The 25600-nt window shown below is 48.2% G+C and overlaps 1 protein-coding gene across 2 annotated transcripts in view; it reads right to left on the bottom strand.

Moving 5' to 3' along the window:
• Window positions 1–25600, bottom strand: part of rab27b (RAB27B, member RAS oncogene family) — a 204271-nt gene that overhangs the window by 67634 nt on the left and 111037 nt on the right. Inside the window, exon 1 of one of the 2 annotated variants that reach the window (XM_085974703.1) lies at window positions 3977–4083. The exons of the other annotated variant lie outside the window; for it this stretch is intronic. The gene's annotated coding sequence lies outside the window, so the exon portion shown is untranslated. Of the gene's footprint in view, window positions 1–3976; window positions 4084–25600 lie in introns of those variants that run through there. 2 annotated transcript variants of the gene reach the window in all.

Below are 25600 nucleotides of genomic sequence, written 5' to 3' on the forward strand. Positions count from 1 at the left end.
GACGACATCCTTGTAACAGGAGAAAACGACAACGAGCACCTTGCCAATTTGGAGCAGGTGCTCACTAGGCTGAGAGAACGGGGCCTACGAGCAAATCGCCCCAAGTGCGAATTTTTCCAGAAACAAATATCATATTGTGGCCACATAATTAACAAGGAAGGGTTGCATAAGTCACCTGAAAAAATTGAAGCGGTCATAAAAGCCCCAGCACCTGAAAATGTCTCACAATTAAGGTCGTTCCTGGGATTGATAAATTACTATCATAAATTTTTACCGAACTTATCAACTCTTCTGCACCCTCTTAATGAACTTCTACAAACAGGAGTGACTTGGAAATGGAACGAAGACTGTAACCGTGCCTTCCATAAATGTAAAGACTTAATCACGTCCAAGGAAGTTTTGGCTCATTACAACCCATCACTGCCAATCAGACTGGCGTGCGATGCATCCCCTTACGGCGTAGGAGCGGTATTATCACATAGATTCCCTGATGGCTCGGAGCGGCCGATAGCTTTTGCGTCACGCTCATTGAACTCAGCTGAGCGTAACTATGCCCAGATCGACAGAGAAGCACTCAGCCTGGTGTGGGGGTGAAGAAATTCAACCATTACCTACACGGACAAAAATTTACCTTGTTGACTGACCATCAACCCCTCATCTCCATATTCAACCCTAAAAAGGGTGTTCCCATTATGACAGCGCAAAGGCTACAGAGGTGGTCCTTTTTTCTAGGGGCACACCAATATGACATAGAATACAAAGGATCAAAACAGCATGGGAATGCTGACGGTTTATCGCGCCTACCGTTGCCAACGGTAGAAGAGACACCTACAGTAGACCCAGTGGAGATGTTCCACTCTACCATAGTGGAATGTCTACCAGTAACAAATTCTGCCATTGAAAAGGAAACGAGGAATGACCCGACTCTCTCACGAGTCTACGATTTAACAGTGAAGGGATGGCCAGCACATGGCGAACCACTGTTGCCAGCATTCTCGCAAAGAAGAGAACAGCTGTCAGTGTGCCGAGGAACCTTGATGTGTGGATCCAGAGTGGTGATTCCACCCAAACTCCAGGATAAAGTGCTAAAGGAGCTTCACGAGGGGCATCTGGGTGGAGTGAAAATGAAGAACCTAGCCAGGGCGTTTGTATGGTGGCCAGGTATCGATGGAGACATCGAAGAAATGACCAAGAGCGGCCTAGGATGCCAGAAGGTCCAAAACGCTCCACCACAAGCCCCTCTACATCCATGGGAGTGGCCCTCATCTCCATGGCAAAGGGTACACATCGAATTTGCTGGTCCATTTATGGACTCAATGTTCTTAATCGCGGTTGATGCATACTCCAAGTGGCCGGAGGTAATAAAGATGTCCTCCACCACCACGGAAAAAAACATCACAGTATTAAGGACCATATTTGCCAGGAATGGGCTGCCTGAACAGATCTGTTCTGATAATGGACCGCAATTTGTGTCCGAAGAATTCAGGAAGTTCTTAAAAAACAATGGGGTTAAGCACTACACGTCCGCCCCATACCATCCCGCCACCAATGGATTGGCTGAACGGTTTGTCCAGACCTTCAAGAAGGCCATAAAGGCCATGGGTAATGAAGACATAAAACTTCAGCATAATGTAGATAACTTCTTGTTTGCATACAGGAATGCAACACATATGGTTACAAACCAAACTCCCGCCATGATGTTCTTCAATAGAAGCCTAAGATGCCGGCTGGATTTGATCAAGCCAAACATCAGAAGGGACGTGGAGAACCGGCAATTTCAAGGCATGAATGAAAGGCCAACTAGAACCTTCCAGATAGGTCAACAAGTTTTGGCCCGGGACTACCGTACCGAGAAATGGCAGCCTGGAACTATTTGCACACGGCTAGGACCGCTGATGTATACCGTGGACATTGGAGAAAGCATAATAAGGCGCCATGCTGACCAGATCATAGAGTCATCCGAAAAGGGACAACCTACACCACAACTCTATATGCCTAATGATGAAGTAGAGATACCCATAGTATCTACCTCCGATCCGGTGATACTGGAACCAGATGCACCCGACACTGGCATTCAAGCCGAATCAGCCTTGCCAAAAGAACCTACTACACCACCAGAAACTACTACACCACCGAGGCGTTATCCGGACCGAGTCAGGAAGCCTCCAGAGAGACTGACTTATAATTGATTAACTGCAACAATGTGTAGATTATTGTTCTTGTAACATGTAATTAATGATTACTTAAAATATTATGTACTGGTTGGCTAAAAGGGGAGGAATTGTAGTGTATGTGCCTTTAAGAGCCCCCTGTGTACTGTAATGCCGGTAATGGCCACTCGGGCTATATAAGCCTGTATACTGTGTTGTATCAGTTAGTTCACCTCCAGACTTTGTTCAGTAAACACCTGTGAAACCAACTCCTGCCTTCAGTGTCTCCATTAACACATGGATACAACAGCTCCGCCATTCAATAAGATCATGGCTGATCTGATTACTCCACATTCCCGCCTACCCCTGATAACCTTTCACCCCCTTGCTTACCAAGAATCTATCTACCTCTGCCTTAAAAATATTCAAAGACTCTGCTTCCACCGCCCTCTGAGGAAGAGAGTTCCAAAGACTCACGACCCTCTGTGAGAAAAAATTTCTCCTCATCTCTGTCTTAAATGGACGGCCCCTTATTTTTAAACAGTGACCCCTAGTTCTAGATTCTCCCACAAGAGGAAACATCCTCTCCACATCTACCCTGTCAAGACCCCTAAAAATCAGAATTCAGTTGTAAAATAAAAGGCTGGTATCAGTAAAAGTGATCATGAAGCTGTCAGATTGTCGTTAGAAACCTAACTGGTTCACTAATGTCCTTTAGGGAAGGAAACCTGCCGTCCTTACCTGATCTGATGTGGACTCCAGACCCACAACAATGTGGTTGATTCTTAACTGCCCTCTTAGGTGTATCAAACAATGAATAACACTGCAGCAGTTGAAGAAGGCCCAACACCACCTTCTCAGGGCAACTTGGGATGGGTAATAAATGACAACCTTGCCAGCGACGCCCACATCGCCAGAATAAATTAAGAATACAACCAACATCCCAACAATGCAAGCTGACAGATCTGCTGTGTATTTCAGGATTTTCAGCTTTTAGTTCAGATTTCTAGCATTTACATTTTTTTTCCTTTTCATTTTGCATGCAAATATAAAAGTTCAGATTAAAATAGATCAATTTGCATGTTTTGTATACATATTCGAGTATCAGGCCTCGTAGTGGGATATAAAGACCACCTTCCTGTAGAGGGCGTGCTCCCCAAATTTCAACTGAGTAATCTAGAGCAGGAAGCATTTATATAGCCTCTACAGGAAAACCAGATAAAAGACAGATAAAAATATACAGAAAAAACTACAATGCAGAAAGTTATAATAGAAATGGGAACAAAAGGCAAACCAACAACTAATAGACAAATTCTTAATACAAGACAATGCTTGACCTTATTTCTACTGAGTCGGGTCTGTACATGTGTAACTGATCCAGTTACAGGACAGTCTGGTTAGACTGACTGAATCCTGTTTTGCATCATCGAGTAAGCTAAACACAAGTTAAGACTTGTCAGAATTCAAAGTCCCTCGACTGGCATTCAGATTCTGCCCAGCGTTTTAAAAATAAATCGTACACTTTTCTCTCACTCCAGGAAGATCATCACTTCGGGCTGCTTTAGGTGTGAAATAGCAAGCGGAGGCACCAGCATAACCACACAGCACTCAGTAAATCTAGTAAAGAGGAGTGGAAGCATTCCTGAGTTAGTAGGCTGAGACCTACTGCTCACTAAATCACTGGGGTGTAAATTTCAGATTAACAGAAACATTATTTGACAAAACCAGTTCACTTTAATGCTCCAACCAAGCACTAGTACAAAAACATAGCAGGCATCTGACCAAAACCATCAACATTCTTGAGGATATTTAAGACAAAGACTTACTGACTGTGTCCAGGAACACGCTAGCTTTTTTCCTGTAGCTCTGTAGGTAAGAGAAATGTCAGTGAAGGCTCCACCTCTGGCTGTGCTGTGAACAGAGGGCTGGTATTTGACTTTGCACAGAGGGGAGGCGTGGCTTCCAGCAGCAATTTGAGAAACTCACCTCAGGTCAATTTTTTTTAAAACGTGAATATGGATACACATGACAGCCTTACCTGGGCAGAGAAAGCCAAGTCTCAAATTTGCATTTCTAAGAGATATTTAGGTAACGTGGGCCATCCTTCCCACCCACCCCAGCCCAATCCCCCCCTCCCCTCCCCCCCAAAAAAAATGAGAATCTCGTGCTTGGAATAAGTGTTTACAAGTTGGAATAAGTGTTTACAAGTTTTTATCATTGGGAACTTGGAGCAACAAACTTGGAAATGTTGATCCAAGCCAGGAGATCGCATGTCGCGTTGCTTGTGAGAGGCAAGTACTTCTTTTAGTTAAGATTCTCTCTTTCTTGGTTTCTCGGAGTTATTTACATAACTATAAGGGGTAGATTATAACTATGGGCAGAGCTTGTGCGGGTAATGGGAGGAGTGCTTGTGCCGCCCACTCTAAGTTCCTGGGGAGAGGCCTGCACCATTTGGAGGTCCCTCAATGATGCTTTGGAGATGTGATGCCCTGAATTGCAACACTTTCGAAGTGAAACACTTCTGAACTGCGACGCAACAGTTGCGCACCATACAAAAGACTTTTAGGGGGAAGAATTCGATTGATTAGCGCCTCCCATTAGTGCCCTAAGAGGGCGCTAACGGGGCGCATAGCAAATAGCGCCCAGGCGCGGCGATGTTTGCGCCGCTCGTGAAATTGATCAGACATTTTGCAGCGGCACTAAACACTACCGCCACGATCTCCTGCGCCTGCAGATCGTGACGTCAGTCGAGCGTGCAACGCCCCGGACCAGATATTGAGTGGCGCCCCCTGCCTTTCCGCCTGCCGCTAGCAACAACAGGTTGAGGGGAACGTTTTGCAGTCGGGAAGGGACTGGGGGAGCGCTATTTAAAGGCGGCCGCTTCCTGCCTTTTTTTGTCGCCGATATTTTTGCACCACGCATTCTGAGAGAGAGAGAGAGATTCTTCTGGAGAGATTCAACGCTGTGTGAAGGAGTTTTGGGTACTGAGCAGCATCTTGCAGGTTCATTTTGATTTGTCCTTCCTTGCATTGATTTAGAAGAGACTGTGGGGGATGCACTCTGAGCTCTTACCCTGGGCCTCTCCGTTGTTCTTTCCAGCAGATTTGATGTACAGGTCTCTCCAGGCCGAGATTCAAGGCTGCAATGAACAGGATTTGGATGGCGAACAAGATTGGCCCTCCCCTTTAAGAACTGGCTGGCGCCATTGTGTCTGTGTTCCATTGCTGACTGACATCACATGAGCTTCGCCAGCGCTCTGAGGTAGCGCCTCGCTCCTCGGCGTTAGCGCCTGATTTAGCGCTCCAATCACCTCCAGGGGCGATAGAAGCCAAGTTTGCAGTCGGAGGCGATAATTAATGCCAAGTGCTAATCTTTGCGCCCGGCCGATAATTGCGCCCCAAACGGGGCAATACCGAATTTCTCCCCCAAAGGTTTTCTAGATTTTTGAAATTCAGTATAAAAACTTGTATTTATATAGCACCTTCAACGTAATAAAACGTCCCAAGGTGCTTCACAGGAGTATTATAAAGCAAAAAAAAAGGTATAATTGTCATCTCCAGCTGCATCTTGTATTACTTGAATTAGTAATAAAATTATGGAAAGCAAAACCTAACTACATTTTTTTCTCAGGCTAATGCTAAAATAAGACAGTAAGTTCCAGAACAAGTGTGGCCTTAAATTTGTATTACATTTCTTTTGAGACAATAGCTAGAAATTATTTTTGGCATTGTTAACGGGCAAATGCTTGACTCATTCGTATAACAATTTTCTGTCTATTATTTCAAATAAGCATTAAAATAGAGGACAGAGGAGTATCAGAAAAATGTCTACCAATATCTTCAGCAGAAATTTCTAGGTGTTTTGCTAACAACTAAAATAAATTTCAAGGTAAAGTGGCAAAACTAAAATTAATTCCAAAACTGCAATTCTACTACAAAATTATTTGAATTCAGTTTGAATCCATTAACCTGCCAAGTACCATTTATTCTTTAATTGCTGAACACAGCCCATCCTGTAATAATAATGTTACTCGCTGCATTTTGTTAATTTGTTTTCAAGAGTGGGCCGCTTTCCTAATCTGTTCATGTATGTTCTCTCAAGACCCCCGTGGGCAGAAGTGCTTCATCAGGCGACAACTTACTGGCAGCATTTCATGGATTGGAGCTTTAGTTCAGATGAGCAAGTGAGATTGTACAAATGAAGGATTCTGGTCTCCAGTGCCCTGGTGCTGTATCGAATGTTTAACATCACATCAGCAATGCTTGGAAGTTCAAGCTCGTGCACAGCACAGCAAATTACCCTAAAGCCATTGCAGTCAAGAGGCAAAAATTGTTGGAAATTTCGAGCATCTGTAAAGAGAAAAGAAGCTAACATTTTTGGATGTGAATCCTTGAAAAGTGAAAGAATACTTTTGACACAGTAACCAGCTTTTGACCCGCCGGGAGCGGGAGTGGGGGCGGACCGGTAGAGCGTATGAAAACGGCACGCGGGAGTTTTAACTCCACAGTGTGCGTGTGACGTCACGGGCAGGTTCCCTGCCCAGAGCCAGCCTGATTGATAGGCCGGACTTCCTGTCGGGCGGGGAAAGCTGGAGAAAAGGCTGCAAGACCAGGTAGGTGCGAGCCCCGATTCCAGACCCCGGGGGTGAGCTCCGATCCGGGGAGGTAGGGGAGCGGGGTGGGGGGCCATCCCTGACCCTGGGGGGATCCGATCACTGACCCCAAGGGGATCCGATCCCTGAAGGAGGAAGCACTCCTGCTCTTCCCGGCCCACAAGGATTGATCCCCAAGGCTGAACTCACCTCGCGGCAGCTGCTGGGAATCCCGAGGCCCAGGAATTCCAGCCAGCCATAGTTAAACCGGCATAACAGGTTAAATCCGAGGCTTCCAGCCTTATTATCATATTTAAGGTGCCAACCTGCCACCTGAGAGGATGTTGGCTGCCTGCCCCTCGTCCCACCTCGTTAAATCCGGAAGTGGGCGGGTTGGGGTTAGGATTCAGGTTTTTAACACTTTAACCTCCCACCTGACCCAAAACCACTGCTTTTTGGGATTAAAATTCCCTATGTTTCATATATGCCTTTAATTCTTTGATTTCTCTTATTATGCCTCCTATTGTCTCGTGAAACCATCTCCTGTTTTCCACTTAAACACTTCACAGATCATTCTATTTCTTTTCCTGTATGCGTGTTTTTTAACCTACCCCTTCCCTTGTTCCTCTTCCTTTGAAAAAGCTGTTCATCCGTAATAGCTTCCAGTTCTGACAAAGGCCAGAATTTTCCAGGGTGGTAGCAGGCGCGATCGGGTGGTGGGTCGGGTGGGAAAGTTGTGGGAAATTTTTGACGGCGGGTCGGGAACCCGCTGTCATCCCGCCCCCACGCGCCTTTCCCCCGGCGCATCTGTCATTGCAATGCCAACCCGACCGGCAGCGGCGGGCGACCCAATTGACATGATTAACAGCTAGTTTACAGGCATTTAAGAGCCCTTTTTCACTTACTTTTTAAATGTCCCTGCATGGCCACGGGATTCACACAGCTTGGGAGGCACGTCTGTTAACCTGAGGCGGGAGTTCAGTGGCCATTGCTCCAGCTGATCACTTGACAGCATCAAATGTATAGTAAAAGCTCCCACCTGACAGATAATCACTTTCCTCAGGCAGAAACTGTTGCTCAGTCCATTTCCAGCACAAATTCTGCAGGCTGTAAGTCTTTCCAGTAAAGTTTCCATCCAGTGTCATCTCATTGGAAGAACTCTCTCACCGTTGAATGCTTCTGTCATCTGTACTTCACCTGCCGTCTTTTCCATCAACATGGGTGCACTTTATACTGTCTGACCTTGGTCCTCAGAATCGGATTACGATGAGCCCCAACACCAGCAGCACCAGACACACCAACAACAACACCAACCTTCTCCGCAATGACCTGATGCTGCACAGGACACTGAGCATCAGCACCCGAGCACAATGCTGCCTGAGAGGCCAGGGATGGCCTCACCATGGCCAGATTTACTTCACTTGTTGCTGTACACTCATATGGCTGCCACATGATGCGCCAGGTTGGCGCCACCTCACACTAACACCATAAAGCATCCCTACAATGCCTAAGCCATTCCTTTCACACTCATCACCATTGTGAGGGGTACCGTTATGTACCGTGAAGCCGCATCCAAAGGTGCACACAAATCTGTCCAAGACCAGAAAATGTTGAAAATAAAGATTTTTATGTTAGAAACCACATTAACAGAAACTTTACATAAACATTGGATAAAACACCCATGTGGCTACCCTTGTCTGTTGTTAGTTGGTATGACTGCACTAGGATGAGGGTGAGTGTGGGGGTGGCTGATGAGATGGGGATGTGATAATGTAGAGAGAGAGAGGGATTAGTGGACGTGCAAGGTATGTTGGTGTGAGTAAGGATGTGCAGGAGTAGGGTAGGGAAGGCTGAGTGATGTGGATGTGATGAGAGGCACAGGATGAGGTTGAGTGTGGTTTTGTACTAACGTTTCCTGATCTAATGAGATAATTGAAATGTTAGCGGCACTGCACCCAGGTACTCCTGACCACATCCCTGCTAGTGACCTCCTCTGCAATGTGCAATCAGGCTGTGTTGGTTTCCTGGGGAGGACTCTTCCACCCATCGAAAGAGAAGAGGACCTCCCTGCGTGCTCTGACTCCTACATAAGCATATGGAGGGAGTAATCGGAGAACCTGGGTGCTGCCCACTGCAGTCATTGTCAGTGTTTGCAGCACTCCAATGCTGTAGTGCACTGATAGCACTATGTTAGATGAAACTTCAAATCTAATGTGGCCATGGTCCCTTTAAAGGTCCTGGCTGAAAACGCGTCATGAATGATGTCACCGGATCTGCTCCATCTCACTGGGCCGGGTAACGCGCTGGGCAGCCTTAATAGGCCCCATTAAGGTAAGTTCATTTTCAACAGCGGGATGGGGCCAGCAGTGGGGTCGTGACCTGCCACGGACCCGCCCAGGTAGGCAAAATTCCGGCCAAAGTGTTCACACACTTGAAATGTTGGCCCACATTCTCCTGCAGACTTGCGCCATTGTAATGGCACATCTATGTCGGAGGGCCCAAGTTACAGCGCATTTCCTGGGACATTTGCACCGCTCCGCTATTTCCCTCACCGTAACATTAAACAGTTAATTAACATAGCCCCGCCCCATTAAAATTAAAGCCCATCATAATTTTGTAAAAGCAATGGTACTTTGATCGCCGCTGCCACTTAGATTGTTGAGAACGATCATTCCTACAATAGGTCCTGTAACAGCAATTGTGATAGCCACGGCAAAATACTTCCACATTGATTAAATGATCTATATTTTGGCTAACACAAATAAGAACCGCAATAAAACAGCATCTAATTGTGTCTTATTAAAACTAGCAGAAATCGAAACAGCAGCTTAGTTTGCATGCATGTATAACATCAGATGATGTCTTGTTACTGAGCTTTGCTGATTTGTTTAACTAATGCAAAAATAATTGGCTTTCAGACACACTAGCTGGCCAGAATGTTTTCCTGTTAAATGGATTGAATTTTTGAATGCCATTTAATGTTTGTAACAATTCACTGATCTCTTGTCCCTTAGCAGTGTCAACCGTTAATTTTAATATAGATATCGAGCTTTCAGAATTCATACTGATCAATACATTTGATTCCACATCAATGGGATGCTGCATCAGTTAATTTTTCATTGAGGGAATAAGTGTAAAATTGTCGTATTTAAAGAGTTGAGATGACTATTAGAGACCATGCAGCTGCTGATGATCTGAATTTAAATGCAGGGATACCTGAGAAATTCATTATTAAATAATTACTTCTTACAAATCTTGCACTGAGTTTGTACTATTTCCCCTGCAAAACACAGCTGCTCCGAAACGAATTTTCATAAGGACATAAAAACATAAGAAATAGGAGCAGGAATAGGCCACTTGGCCCCTCGGGTCTGCTCTGCCATTCAATAAGATCATGGCTGCTCTTGGGCTCAAAGCCACTTCCCCGCCCGCTCCCCATAACCCTTCACAGCAGCAGCGGAGGTAGTGGCAGTGCGGACCTGCGAGGGACGAGGCGACCGAGGCGGGATAAAAGCGCCAGAGTTCAGGTGAGGCCCCACAGCAGCAGCGGAGGTGGCGGCAGTGCGGGCCTGCGAGGGATGAGGCGACCAAGGCGGGATAAAAGCGCCAGAGTTCAGGTGAGGCGTACCAGTCTCCAGTCTCCGAGTTCAGGGGGAGGGAGAGAAGTAAAAAGTAATTGAAATGTGACATCACCAGAAAGCAGGTAGGTGATTGGTTGGTGAGTATTTCTCTCTTTTTAAACTTTAACTCTGTGGTTTATAATTACTAAGGTCTCTCTGGTGTAACGGGGACTGTTGGTAAACCATTTAACTGTAGTGTAATTGGTGGGATTGATTGATTTAATTTAATTTCAATTAATTAAAGGGTAAGTCATGGCAGGACAGCCCGGCCACATGGTATGCTCCTCCTGCGCTATGTGGGAATTCAGGGACACTTCCTCTGTCCCTGACAACTACGTGTGCAGGAAGTGTATCCAGCTGCAGCTACTGACAGACCGCATTTCGGTGCTGGAGCTGCGATTGGATGCATACTGGAGCATTCACGATGCTGAGGATGTCGTGAACTGCACGTTTAGCGAGTTGGACACACCGCAGGTAGAGGTTGGACAGGCAGGAAGGGAACGGGTGACCAACAAGCAGAGTACTAGGCGCAGGCAGGTAGTGCAGGGACCCCTGTGGACATCCCCCTCTCAAACAGATACACCACTTTGAGTACTGTTGAGGGGGATGGCTTATCAGAGGAAGGCAGCAGCAGCCAACTTCCTGGCACCAGGGGTGGCTCTGTTGCACAGGACGGGAGGAAAAAGAGGGGTAGAGCTATAGTAATAGGGGATTCTATTGTAAGGGGAATAGATAGGCGTTTCTGCGGCCGCAAACGAGACTCCAGGATGGTGTGCTGCCTCCCTGGTGCAAGGGTCAAGGATGTCTCAGAGCGGCTGCAGAACATTTTGGAAGGGGAGGGTGAACAGCCAGTTGTCGTGGTGCATATAGGTACAAACGATATAGGTAAAAACCGGGATGAGATCCTAAAAGCTGAATATAGGGAGTTAGGAGGTAAATTAAAAAATAGGACCTCAAAGGTAGTAATCTCATGATTGCTACCAGTGCCACGTGCTAGTCAGAGTAGAAAAGAAGGATATTTCAGATGAATACGTGGCTAGAGGAAAGGTGCCATGGGGACGGATTCAAGTTCCTGGGACATTGTAACCGGTTCTGGAGGAGGTGGGACCAGTTCAAACCAGACGGTTTGGACCTGGGCAGGGATGGAACCGATGTCCTAGGGGGAGTGTTTGCTAGTGCTCTGGGGGAGGGTTCAAACTAAGATGGTAGGGGGCTGGGAACCTGAGCAGGGGGACAGAGGAAAGGGAAACAAGGATAAAAGCAAAAGAAAGGAAGGAGAAAAACGAAAGTGGCAGTCAGAGAAATCAACGGTTTAAATCAAACATGGCCACGGTAAATAATAATTCTAATAGGTCTAAGAGCGTTAAAAAAAATAAGCCTGAAGGCTTTGTGTTTTAATGCGAGGAGCATTCGTAATAAGGTGGATGAATTGGCTGCGCAAATAGAGGTAAACGAATATGATTTGGTTGGGATTACGGAAACGTGGCTCAAGGATGGCCAAGGCTGGGAACTCAACATCCAGGGGTATTCGATATTCAGGAAAGATAGGCAAAAAGGAAAGGGAGGTGGGGTAGCATTACTGGTTAAAGAAGGGTTTAGCACAATTGTAATGAAGGATATTAGCTCTGATGATGTGGAATCTGTATGGGTACAATTGAGAAATACCAAGGGGCAGAAAACGTTAGTGGGAGTGGTATACAGACCTCCAAACAGTAAGGCGGAGGTTGGGGATGGCATTAAAAGGGAAATTAAAGAAGCGTGCAATAAGGGCACAGCAGTCATCATGGGTGACTTTTATCTACATATAGATTGGGCTAACCAAATTAGTAACAATACTGTGGAGGAGGAATTCCTGGAGTGTTTACGGGATGGTTTCCTGGACCAACTTGTCGAGGAACCAACCAGAGATCAGGCCATCTTAGACTGGGTATTATGTAACGAGAAAGGATTAATTAGCAATCTTGTTGTACGAGGCCCCTTGGGTCGGAGCGATCATAATATGATCGAATTCTTCATTAAGATGGAGAATGAAGTAGTTGACTCAGAGACTAGGGTCCTAAATTTAAATAAAGGAAACTACGATGGTCTGAGGCGCGAGTTGGGTAGGATTGATTGGGGAATGTCACTCAAAGGGTTGACGGTGGATAGGCAATGGCAAACATTCAAAGACCGCATGGATGAACTACAGAAAATGTTCATCCCAATTTGGCACAAAAATAAACAAAAGAGGTGACTCAACCGTGGCTAACAAGGGAGATTAGGGATAGCATAAGATCCAAGGAGAGGACATATAAATTGGCCAGAAAAAGCAATAATCCTGAGGATTGGGAGCAATTTAGGATTCAACAAAGGAGGACAAAGGGATTAATTAAGAAAGGAAAAATAGAATATGAGAGTAAGCTTTCTGGGAACATAAAAACTGACTGTAAAAGCTTTTATAGATATGTGAAATGAAAAAGATGGGTGAAGTCAAGCGTAGGTCCCTTGCAGTCAGAATCAGGGGAATTTATAATGCGGAACAAAGAAATGGCAGACCAACTAAATACATATTTTGGTTCTGTCTTCACAAAGGAGGACACAAATATCCTCCCAGAGATGTCGGGGAACATAGGGTCTGATGAAAGGGAGGAACTGAAAGAAATCAGTATTTGTAGGGAAATGGTGTTAGGGAAATTGATGGGATTGAAGGCTGATAAATCCCCAGGGCCTGATAATCTACATCCTAGGGTACTTAAGGAAGTGGCCCTAGAAATAGTAGATGCATTGCTGATCATCTTCCAACATTCGATGGAATCTGGAACAGTACCCATGGATTGGAGGGTAGCTCATGTTACCCAACTATTCCAAAAAAGGTGGTAGAGAGAAAACGGGGAATTACAGACCGGTAAGCCTGACATCGGTAGTGGGGAAAATGCTAGAGTCCATTCTAAAAGATGTAATAGCAGAGCACTTGAAAAACAGTGACAGGATCGGACAAAGTCAACATGGATTCACAAAAGGTAAATCGTGCTTGACTAATCTACTGGAATTTTTTGAGGATGTAACTGGTAAAATAGATAAGGGAGAACCAGTGGATGTGATGTATCTGAACTTTCAGAAGGCTTTCGATAAGGTCCTGCATAAGAGATTAGCGTGTAAAGTTAAGGCACATGGGATTGGGGGCAAGGTATTGACTTGGATAGAGAACTAGTTGGCAGACAGACAGCAAAGAGTTGGAATAAACGGGTCCTTTTCCGAGTGGCAGGCAGTGACTAGTGGGGTACCGCAGGGATTGGTCCTTGGACCCCAGCTATTCACAATATATATTAATGATCTAGACAAGGGAACTAGATGTAATAGCTCCAAATTTGCAGACGACACAAAGCTGGGTGGGCATGTGTGCTGTGAGGAGGATGTCGAGAAACTGCAGGATGATTTGGACATGTTGGGTGATTGGGCAGAAACATGGCAGATGCAATATAACGTGGATAAATGTGAGGTTGTCCACTTTGGTGGCAAAAACAGGAAGGCAGATTATTATCTAAATGACAATAGATTGGGAGAAGAGGAAGTGCAACGAGACCTGAGTGTCCTTGTGCACCAGTCGCTGAAGGTAAGCATGCAGGTGCAGCAGGCGGTTAAGAAGGCGAATGGTATGTTGGCCTTCGTAGCGAGAGGGTCTGAGTACAGGAACAAGGATGTCTTGCTGCAGTTGTACAGGGCCTTGGTGAGACCACATCTTGAGTATTTTGTGCAGTTTTGGTCGCCTTATCTGAGGAAGGATGTTCTTGCCATGGAAGGAGTTCAGCGAAGATTCACCAGGCTGATACCTGGGATGGCAGGAATGATGTATGAGGAGAGATTGGGTCGATTGGGCTTGTACTCGCTGGAGTTTAGAAGAATGAGAGGTGATCTCATTGAAACTTATAAAATTCTGACAGGACTGGACAGACTAGATGCAGGAAGGATGTTCCCGATGGTCGCGGAGTCCAGAACCAGGGGACACAGTCTGAGGATAAAGGGTAGGCCATTTAGGACAGAAATTAGGAGGAATTTCTTCACCCAGAGAGTGGTGAACCTGTGGAACTCTCGACCACAGAAGGCGGTGGAGGCCAGTTCCATAAATATATTCAAGAAGGAGTTGGATATATTTCTTAAGGCTAAAGGGATCAAGGGGTATGGGGAAAAAGCAGGGACCGGGTACTGAATTTGGATGATCAGCCATGATCGCATTGAATGGCGGAGCAGGCTCGAGGGGCCAAATGGCCTACTCCTGCTCCTATCTTCTATATTTCTATGTTTCACTCCCTTATCTTGCAAAAATATGTCTATCTCCACCTTAAATGTATTTAATGACCCAGCCTCCATGGCTCTCTGGGGCAGAGAATTGCACAGATGTATGACCCTCTGAGTGAAGAAATTCCTCCTCATCTCAGTTCTAAAAGGGCGACCCTTTATTCTAAAACTGTGCCCCCACGTTTTAGATTTCCCCATGAGGGGAAACATCCTCTTTGCATCTACCTTGTCGAGCCCCCTCAGTGTCTTTTATGTTTCAATAAGATCACCTCTCATTCTTCTAAATTCCAATGAGTATAGGCCCAGCCTGCTCAAACTTTCCCCATAAGTCAACCCCCTCATCTCTGGAATTAACCTAGTGAATCGTCTCTGAATTGCCTCCAATGCAAGTATATTGTTCCTTAGATAAGGAGACCAAAACTGTACGCAGTACTCATGGTATGGTCTCACCAATATCCTGTACAGTTGTAGCAGGACTTCCCTACTTTTATACTCCAACCCTTTTGAAATAAAGGCCAACATTCCATTTGCCTTATTGATTACTTGCTGTACCTGCATGCTAACTTTTTGTGTTTCATGCACAAAGACCCCCAGGTCTCTCTGAACTGTAGCATTTTGTAATCTCTCTCTATTTAAATAATTATTTGCTTTTTTATTTTTCCTGCCAAAGTGTATAACCTCGCACTTACCCATCTGCCAAATGTTTGCCCACTCACTTAGCCTGTCTATATCCCTTTGCAGGTTCTTTGAGTCCTCTGCACAACTTGCTTTGCCACCCATCTTTGTATCATCCGCAAACTTGGTTACATTACACTTGGTCCCTTCATCCAAGTCATTAATGTAGATTATAAATAGTTGAGGCCCCAGCACTGATCTCTGTGGCACCCCAGTGGTTACTGTTTGCCAACCGGAAAATGACCCATTTATCCCGACTCTCTGCTTTCTGTTAGTTAGCCAATTTTCTATCTATGCTAATATATTACACACAATTCCGTGAGCTCTTATCTTATGCAGTAACCTTTTATGTGGCACCTTATCGAATGCCTCCTGGAAATCCAAATACACCACATCCACTGGTTCACCTTTGTCCACCCTGCTTGTTACTTCCTCAAAGAACTCCAGCAAGTTTGTTAAACATGATTTCCCTTTCATAAAACCATGCTGACTCTGCTTGACTGCATTATGATTTTCCAAATGCCCTGCTACTGCTTCCTTAATGAAGGACTCCAGCATTTTCCCAATGACAGATGTTAGACTAACTGGTCTATAGTTTCCTGCTTTCTGTCTCCCTCCTTTCTTAAATAGGGGTGTTACATTTGCGGTTTTCCAATCCACTGGGACCTCTCCAGAGTCCAGGGAATCTTGGTATATTGCAACCAATGCATCCACTATCGCTGCAGCCACTTCTTTTAAGACCCTGGGATGCAGGCCATCTGGTCCAGGGGACTTGTCATCTTTTAGTCCCATTATTTTACCAAGTACTATTTCCTTAGTGATAGTGATTGTCTTTAGTTCCCTCCTCCCTGTTGCCTTGATTATCCATTATTGGGATGTTGTTAGTGTCTTCTACCGTGAAGACAGATACAAAATATTTGTTCAGAATCTCTGCCATTTCCCCGTTCCCCATTATTAATTTCCCAGTCTCATCCTCTAAGGGACCAACGTTTACTTTAGCTACCCTCTTCCTTTCTATATACCTGTAGAAGCTCTTACTATCTGTTTTAATGTTTCTTGCCAGTTTACTCTCACAATTCATCTTCTCTCTCTTTATTATTTTTTAAATCATTTTTCCCACCAATATCAGAAAACAATTACAGTTTAAAGTCTTCAATTAGCTCAGGTACCTAAATCCCATATTACACCCAGGAGTTATATTTCCACAACTTTACAAAACACACTAAGTAATCTGACCAACAGATTTCTGGTAACTTTGTGAAAGTGGGACTCCCGGGTCGAATACGAGCTATTATAAACCAGACTAATATGTTAACATAAAGTGAGTGAATGAATAATGCGATACTGTTCAAGGAATTGACATCGGAATTGACAGGAAAGATTTGTCAATGGGCATTGGTCGCACCACTTCTGATTCGTCGCTATGCTCACTGCGGTGTATTCTAATTAGAAAGGCAGGAAAATACGGAGTAAGTTGTCAACGGCGAGATTGGCGCGTTAGACAATGAAATTTACAGTCCACATCGCCCATCACATCGTTGCAGGAAACTATGGGCAGTTAACTTTTTCATTCGTTACACAGACGCTGCTTGACCTAATTAGGCAGCATCTGAGGAAAGAGAAACAGAGTTAACAGGGGGACTTTTAACCCCCAAAACCGGGTGGGTTTGGGTCAGGTGGGATGTAAACAAATGTTAAATCTCAAACCCGAAGCCAACCCGCCTCAAACCTGCCCACTTCCAGTTTTAATGGAGGCGGGACCGGGGGCGGGTGACCAACCGGCTCCCAAGAGGTGGGTCGCTCATTTAAATATTTTAATGAAGCTGGGTACCTCAAATTTTACCTCCATTTTAGGTTGAACCCTGGCCGACGAGGCTGTGTGGAAGAGGTAAGTGCCTATCCAGCACTGCTTGTGGGACAGGAGGAGCAGGAGTGCTTCCCCCCAGACCCCCAAGCTAACCTGTTTTCCTCCTTGCGATCGGACCCGCCTCGCTGCCACCCCCCACGATCGGTGGTCAAAACTCCACAGTGGTTGATGAAAACCCGGGCCTGACCAGAACTCTGCCTCCAGCCCCTCCTCTTGGAAGTCCCACCCCAGTAAATATCGGAGCCAAAGTTTCAGGTTGATGACCTTTCATCAGAACTGGAAAAAGTTAGACATGTAACAGCTTTTAAGCAAGTACAGAGGCACCAATAACAGACCGCGAAGTCTGCTTGTTAATTCCAATTTTCCACTAGATATCAATCTCCCTTTAAAAATCTCAAAATGATGCAATAGCTTTGGCCTTTGGGGCAATGCAATCTCACAATCCTTTGCGCAAAAACTTTTTTTCTGGATTTGCTTACGTTACATTTTAAACTGATGTTCACTTGTTCTAAGTTTTCCTACTAGAGGGAAAAGTCATTCTATATCTACCCTGTCTGTCAATTATTTTTAGTATCTTATGCAACTCATTTGGATCACTCCTTAACCAACTCCGCTCCAGGGAATACAACTGAAGTTTGTCCAGTCTCTCATCACAGCTGAGTCCCTTCATCTCAGGATTATCCAAGTGAATCAATGCTAAACTTTCTCCAAGGTCAGTATATCCTTCCTAACATGAACAATCTAAAACTGCACACAAATTAAGAATGAGATCTGGATTGCACTCTATAATTGCAGTAGTATTTTCTTGATCTTATGATGACGTCCAGCATTCTATTAGGCTTCATTAACCTGTGAGCTACCTTAGAATTGTTTATGTACCTAGACCCCTAAATCCTTTTGTTCATCTACTCCCCCCCTTGCTTTCATACTTACATTGTATTCCCTTTCTTCCATGCTTCCATCCAAAGTGTACTACTTCTAACTTAATGTTAGAAGTCACACAACACCAGGTTATAGTCCAACAGCTTTATTTGAAATCACAAGCTTTCGGAGCGCTGCTCCTTCTTCAGGTGAAGTGGAGAAATGCATAAAGACACAGCTTATATAGTCAGAGAATCATGTCAGATGTTTACAGGTAACCTTTCCAACTGCCATTTATCACACCATTTATCAGCCGCACTCACAAGACAGTCCAGAATGTCACCCGAGCACAACGCAACGCCATCCACGCTCTCAAGACCAACCGCAACATTGTCATCAAACCAGCAGACAAAGGAGGTGCCATCGTCATACAGAACAGAACGGACTATTGCAAAGAAGTATACCGACAACTGGACAACCAGGAACACTACAGACAGTTACCCGCAGATCCGACCAAAGAACACACCCGCCAACTCAACAGACTGATCAAAACCTTCGATCCAGACCTCCAAAGCATCCTACATGCTCTCATCCCACGTACTCCCTGCGTGGGAGACTTCTACTGCCTCCCAAAGATACACAAAGCCAACACACCTGGACGTCCTATCGCATCAGGCAACGGAACCCTGTGTGAGAACCTCTCTGGATATGTCGAGGGCATCCTGAAACCCATCGTACATGGAACCCCCAACTTCTGTCGCGACACTACAGACTTCTTACAGAAGCTCAGCACCCACGGACCAGTTGAACCAGGAACACTCCTCGCCACGATGGACGTCTCGGCACTCTACACCAGTATCCCCCACGATGACGGCATCGCTGCGACAGCCTCAGTACTCAACACCAACAACAGCCAATCTCCAGATGCCATCCTACAACTCATCCGCTTCATCCTTGACCACAATGTCTTCACCTTCGACAACCAGTTCTTTACCCAAACACACGGAACAGCCATGGGGACCAAATTCGCACCCCAATACGCAAACATCTTCATGCACAAGTTCGAGCAAGACTTCTTCGCTGCACAGGATCTCCAACCAACGCTATACACCAGATACATCGACGACATTTTCTTCCTATGGACCCACGGCGAAGAATCACTGAAAAGACTACACGATAACATCAACAAGTTCCATCCCACCATCAAACTCACCATGGACTACTCCTCAGAATCAGTCTCATTCCTGGACACACGAATCTCCATCAAAGACGGACACCTCAGCACTTCACTCTACCGCAAGCCCACGGACAACCTCACGATGCTTCACTTCTCCAGCTTCCACCCTAACCACGTTAAAGAAGCCATCCCCTATGGACAAGCCCTGCGAATACACAGGATCTGCTCAGACGAGGAGGAACGCGATGGACACCTACAGACACTGAAAGACGCCCTTGTAAGAACGGGATATGACGCTCGACTCGTCGATCGACAGTTCCGACGGGCCACAGCAAAAAATCGCATAGACCTCCTCAGAAGACAAACACGGGACACAACCAACAGAGTACCCTTCGTCGTCCAGTACTTCCCCGGAACGGAGAAACTACGCCATGTTCTTCGCAGCCTTCAACATGTCATCGATGACGACGAACACCTCGCTAAGGCCATCCCCACACCTCCACTACTCGCTTTCAAACAGCCGCCTAACCTCAAACAGACCATCGTTCGCAGCAAATTACCCAGCTTTCAGGAGAACAGCGACCACGACACTACACAACCCTGCCACAGCAACCTCTGCAAGACATGCCAGATCATCAACACAGATACCATCATCACACGTGGGGACACCACCCACCAGGTACATGGTACATACTCATGTGACTCAGCCAACGTTGTCTACCTCATACGTTGCAGGAAAGGATGCCCCGGAGCATGGTACATCGGCGAGACCATGCAGACACTGCGACAACGGATGAACGGACACCGCGTAACAATCACCAGGCAGGAGTGTTCCCTCCCAGTCGGGGAACACTTCAGCAGTCAAGGACATTCAGCCTCCGATCTTCGGGTAAGCATTCTCCAAGGTGGCCTTCGAGACACACGACAACGCAAAATCGTCGAGCAGAAACTGATAGCCAAGTTCCGCACCCATAAGGACGGCCTCAACCAAGATCTTGGGTTCATGTCACGCTACATGTAACCCCACCTGATGCAGGGTCATCCAGACTCGAGTCGACATTGGCTTGTTCTCTCTACACAGATGCGGCCGGACCTGCTGTGATTTCCAGCCAAAAAAAATGTTTTTTGTCTGTTTTTTTGTTTTTCATACAGACCCCAGCATCTGCAATATTTGACCCCTTGTGACCCCACCTCATTGTTCTTTGATGTAATGTTTCCCTGACTGACCTGTTTGGACACCATTCACACCTTTGACTGCTGTGATTATCTCTCTGCCGAGGTGTGATAAATGGCAGTTGGAAAGGTTACCTGTAAACATCTGACATGATTCTCTGACTATATAAGCTGTGTCTTTATGCATTTCTCCACTTCACCTGAAGAAGGAGCAGCGCTCCGAAAGCTTGTGATTTCAAATAAAGCTGTTGGACTACAACCTGGTGTTGTGTGACTTCTTACATTTGTCCACCCCAGTCCAACTCCGGCATCTCCACACCACAACTTAATGTTAAACTGCATCTGCTGTCCTCCCAACCACTTGCTCAATGTATGGGCTCGATTTTCCAAGCCCCGAGGAGGCGGGTTTGGAGGCGGGAGTGGTGGGAAAATTGCAGAATTGGGGGGCAGGAACCCATCCCGCCTCCGTGCCAATGTCCCAGGAGGCGGATACCCAACCTGTGCTGGGAGCCGCCTCCCCGAGGCAGGAAGGGGATTAGTGCCAATTAACTGTCTGTTAACAGGTAGTTAACAGGCATTTTTTTGCCTAATCCCTATTTTTAGCCCTGAAGTGTGGGCTGTCCGATGGCTCCGAACCACGCCAAGTTAGCGAGGTGGACCGTCGGTCTGCAGGGGTTGGAGGGGTCGAGATGTCCGTTGTGCAGGTGAGTGATGGGTGCATGTGTGCAGAGGTAAGTGTGTGAGGTAAGTGTAAAGGCCTAGAAATTCAGTATAGCCACTTTTGGGGCAGTAAAGTCGGGCGGCCGCTAAAGTTTGCGCCCGCCGGAAAGTGAAGGGCAGTTCGCCGAAATTCAGTAGCTTTGGCCAAGGAGTTTGCTCGAGCGCTAAAACTGGCGATGCACGGCTATCCTTAGGCGCTAAGCCGGCGGTGCAGACTGATACCGCCGAGGCCGGGCGCAGCGCAGGTGCGGTCATGTTTTGATTGACAGCAGACACCCTGGCGCCGGCCAGCTCTTAAAGGGGGAAGGGTCGACTTGGTCTGCTGCCACGCCCTGGATACTGCAGCCCTCCAGCTAGGCCTAAACACTGCTGCTGGAGAGAAATAGCGCCAGGAAGGATGCAGAGGGCCCGTGAGCGAGCGCAGCGCTTCTCTGGCCATGATTTAAAGGTGCTGGTTAAGGCTTTGGAGAAGAGAAGCCATATCTTGTTCCCGGACAGTGGCAAGAAGCCTCCCAACAGGGTGTACAGGAGAGCCTGGAGGGATATCGCCCAGAGGGTCACAGCCACCTGCGATGTCCCCCGGACTGTTATCCAATGCTGGAAAAAGTTTAACGACCTCACTCGGATTGTCAGGGTGAGTACCCTTTCCAGTGTCCTCCTCATCCTTGCATGTGCACCTCACATTATGGGCAAAGGGACCTCAAAGGCCTAATGGCCAGCCCTCATCCAGCAGCTATGGCACTGGGATGAACATCAATTGCACTTTCTGCACTTTACACACTGGCCAAGCTATTCAACCATGGGAGGCAGTGCACACAACAACAGGGCACCACACTGTACTTAGAGGCCGTCCTTTCTCTTGCAGGCCAAGCTGGCCCAGAATCTGAAGAGCCGGACTGTCACCGGGGGAGGCCGTCCCCAGTTCCAGCAGCTCAGTGACCTGGAGGAGCGCGTGGGTCGACTCATGGGTGCCCAGGTGATTGGCCCCGTTGCAATTGGAGATGCCGACCCTGTGCTGGGCCCCAATGGTAAGGACATGACCTTTTGGACCTCTCTCGTTCCCCTTGCGCTTCAGATCTACATCCTTTGCCACTGTCCGACCAATGCGCAGAATGCCACCACTCATGCCTCCCTCGCTGACGCCCTGTCCTCACTCTAAAGCTACTCTTGTGCCTTCCTGCTTTCAGCTGGTGAGGAGGAGGTCCCTGAAGCTGCGAGTGTCAGTCCCTCGGAAGAGGAGGACGAGGAGGAGCAAGAGGAAGGCGGCCCATCGGGGGAACCCTCATCCGCGCCAGGGGATGGCAATGGAGGGGACACGTCTTCCCTGGAGGAGAGCCAGGGGGAAGTGTTGCAGGGGGGTGTAGCTCCTGTGCCCAGTGGCGTCCAGCCACGCGGGAAGGGTCGGGCAGCACGGCTGCCTTCTCCCCAGAGGGGGGAAGTGTTGCAGGGGAGTGTAGCTCCTGTGCCCAGTGGCGTCCAGCCACGCGGGAAGGGTCGGGCAGCTCGGCTGCCTTCTCCCCAGAGGGGGGAAGTGTTGCAGGGGAGTGTAGTTGCTGGGCCCAGTGGCGTGCAGCCACGCGGGAAGGGTCGGGCAGCTCGGCTGCCTTCTCCCCAGAGGGAGAGTCCGGCCTCCAGTCCGGAGACGGTCCTCGCCCAGGAGGTGTGCCTCCTTGATCAAATGTCCACGGACTCGGATCGTCGGCACACCGAGTTCATGGGGGTTGTGGCACGGTTGCCTGAGGCCATTGAGTCCCTGGCTCATAGTGTGTCCGATTTCGGGGCCTCACAGGCCAGGGGTCTCGAACAATTCGGGGCATCACAGGACGCGAGTCGGGCCGAATTGAGGGCAGCACAGGACGCGAGTCGGGCCGAATTGAGGGCAGCACAGGACGCGAGTCGGGCCGAATTCAGGGCAGCACAGGATGCGAGTCGGGACGAATTCAGGGCAGCACAGGCAGCGAGTGGACAGTTGATCAGTGGTGCCGTGCAGTCACTGGCTGGTCTGGTGCGGGCACAGACCAGGGCAGTATGGGCACTCACTGCTGCCACACTCGCTGTGTCAGGCAGGCATCGCCAGGGCACCCGCCGCGCTGCAGCAGCACAGCGGTCTGGCCTTCACCAGATTGCTGCGCTTGCTGCAGTGCCAGCCTGGCCGAGTGCCAGTGTCTCAGGCGAGCAGCGAGCGCCTGGCATCAGCCAGCTTGCCCCCATTGCTGCAGCCGCCACTGCCACTCCCCCAGCGAAGCTGCGACGAGCTGCTGGAGGGACTGATGCTGCCCAGCCGCAGCTGCAGCAGTCAGCAGCCGGCCCCTCCAGGGCCGGAGCTCGTCTAGGCCGACTCCCAAGGGCATCTGCCGTCACGCAATGTGCCCCTCAGGAGCCTTCCCCCAGCCTTGCAGCACCCACAGGGCCCAGGTTGAGGCGGAGCAGCAGGTCGGCCAGGGGCCGGAAAAGCCTGGACAAGGACTCGCCCTCTCGGCACACAAAGTAGAGTGTGTTGGCAAATGTTTTTTTATATGGGGGTGGTTGTGTTGTCTATGGGGGGGGTTCTTTTGGTAAGGCCGAGGATGAAGGCCATTTGGATGGACAAGTTTTGTTATTCCTCCCCAGGTTGTGGGTGTGAGATATGTTTTTGACTGTTTTTTGGGGGTGTTGTCTGTTTTTGGGTTTCATGTGGGAAGGGCCCTGAGTTTGTTCAATAAAGCTTTTTCTTTATTCAGCTTGTCCATGTGTGATGTTTCAAGTGGTTGTTGCGTTAACCGGCTGAGGGCTTGCGGAGCGGCTGCATTCATGTGCCTTCATTGCCACAAGCCATTCCCTGACAGGGGTCTAGAAGTGTCGTTCAATAAGCCACCGACGGACGGCCCTTGGACCTTGTGGCTCCCTCCTGGGCTGGTACTCCTCCTCCTCCTCCTCCTCCTCCTCATGGTCCTCCTGCTCGTCCTCCTGAGGTGGTGGTCCAACGTGAGGTGGCAGTGCCTGAGTCCTGTGGATAGCCAGGTTGTGCAGCATGCAGCAAACGACGACGAACTGGGAGACTCTATCCGGCGAATACTGCAGAGATCCGCCGGAGCGATCCAGGCAGCGGAACCGTTGCTTGAGGACGCCAATCATTTGCTCTATGATGTTCCTTGTGGCTTGATGGCTTTCGTTGTATGCCTCCTCAGCAGGGGTCCTGGGCGCGCGGAACGGGGTCATGAGCCATGTACACAAAGGATAGCCTTTGTCCCCGATAAGCCATCCTCTTGGGGGAGGCTGTGCCTGGAACATGTCAGCCACAGTAGTCTGGCGCAGGATAAATGCATCGTGGCTGCTACCTGGAAAGCGGGCATCGACAGCTAGGATGCGCTGCCTGTGGTCACACACCAGCCGTACATTGAGGGAATGGTAGCCCTTCCGGTTGCGGTAATCCTCGGCATTGTCGATAGGTGCCCGCAAAGCCACATGCGTGCAGTCAATGGCGCCCTGCACCATGGGGAAGTCGGCGATCCTCGCAAATCCGACTGCACGCTGCTCCTGCCTCTCTAGGGTCATGGGGAAGGAGATGAATTGGTGTCTCCTTGTGAAAAGGGCATCGGTGACCTGCCGGATGCAGCGATGCACGGCGAACTGGGAGATGTTAGCTATGTCCCCAGCAGCGGCTTGGAAGGAGCCGCTTGCATAAAAGTTCAGAGCCACCGTGACCTTCACTTCCACCGACAGAGACGTCCTGCACATCAGCTGTGGACGCAGATCTCTGTGAAGCAGCTGGCAGATCTCTGCAACCACCTCCCTTCCGAAGCGCAGCCTCTTAACACACTGCGCGGCAGTCATGGTGAGATAGGACACCTGCTGGCGGTATTCCCTGAGTGGGTAAGGCCTACGTTGCCGACGCCTGATGCCCCCTCTGCGTCTAGGCATGGCTGCCCCTCTCACACAGCGTCTGCGAGCCCTTCGCACATAATGCTGGAACTGAGGGTTGGAACCCCATGCAGCCCCCATAATATACTTGCAAACAATGAAATCACAATGAGGCAAATTTCCAAGCTCTGGCCAGAAGCCAAAAATACCTCTCCTATGTTGGGCCAAATCAGTAAGGTCTCTTCCTTGGTCTCTGTCCAGAAATCCGTTGCAGAAAAGTCATTGCAGCAAAATGGCTGGCCTTTATAGTTCAGTGTAAGTGCCCTTTAATTAGCGCTCCCCGAGACCCGCAGGGCCTCTGCTGCATTCCACTTCACAGTTCTTAACACCGCCACGCCCACATTGGGCGGGCGCGACTGAAGTTCCGGTTTGGGGCGCACAAAGGGCGTTGCATGACGAAATGACGTCATAAGTTGCGCGCGCAGCTGAGCGCGCGCAAACACTTTGCGCCGGCGCTAAATGTCTACTGAAGTTGGGCGTAGGCGCAGATCGTCCTGCGCCCGGGCGCTAAGTGCCTAGCGCTCGAGATCTACCCCTCCTAAGGCGCTAACGGCTGGCGAACGCAACTGAATTTCTAGGCCAAAGTGTTTT

This window comes from Somniosus microcephalus, chromosome 2, assembly GCF_052327205.1.
Source record: "Somniosus microcephalus isolate GS21.2 chromosome 2, FLI_Smic_1.0, whole genome shotgun sequence".
NCBI classification, from domain to species: domain Eukaryota; kingdom Metazoa; phylum Chordata; class Chondrichthyes; order Squaliformes; family Somniosidae; genus Somniosus; species Somniosus microcephalus.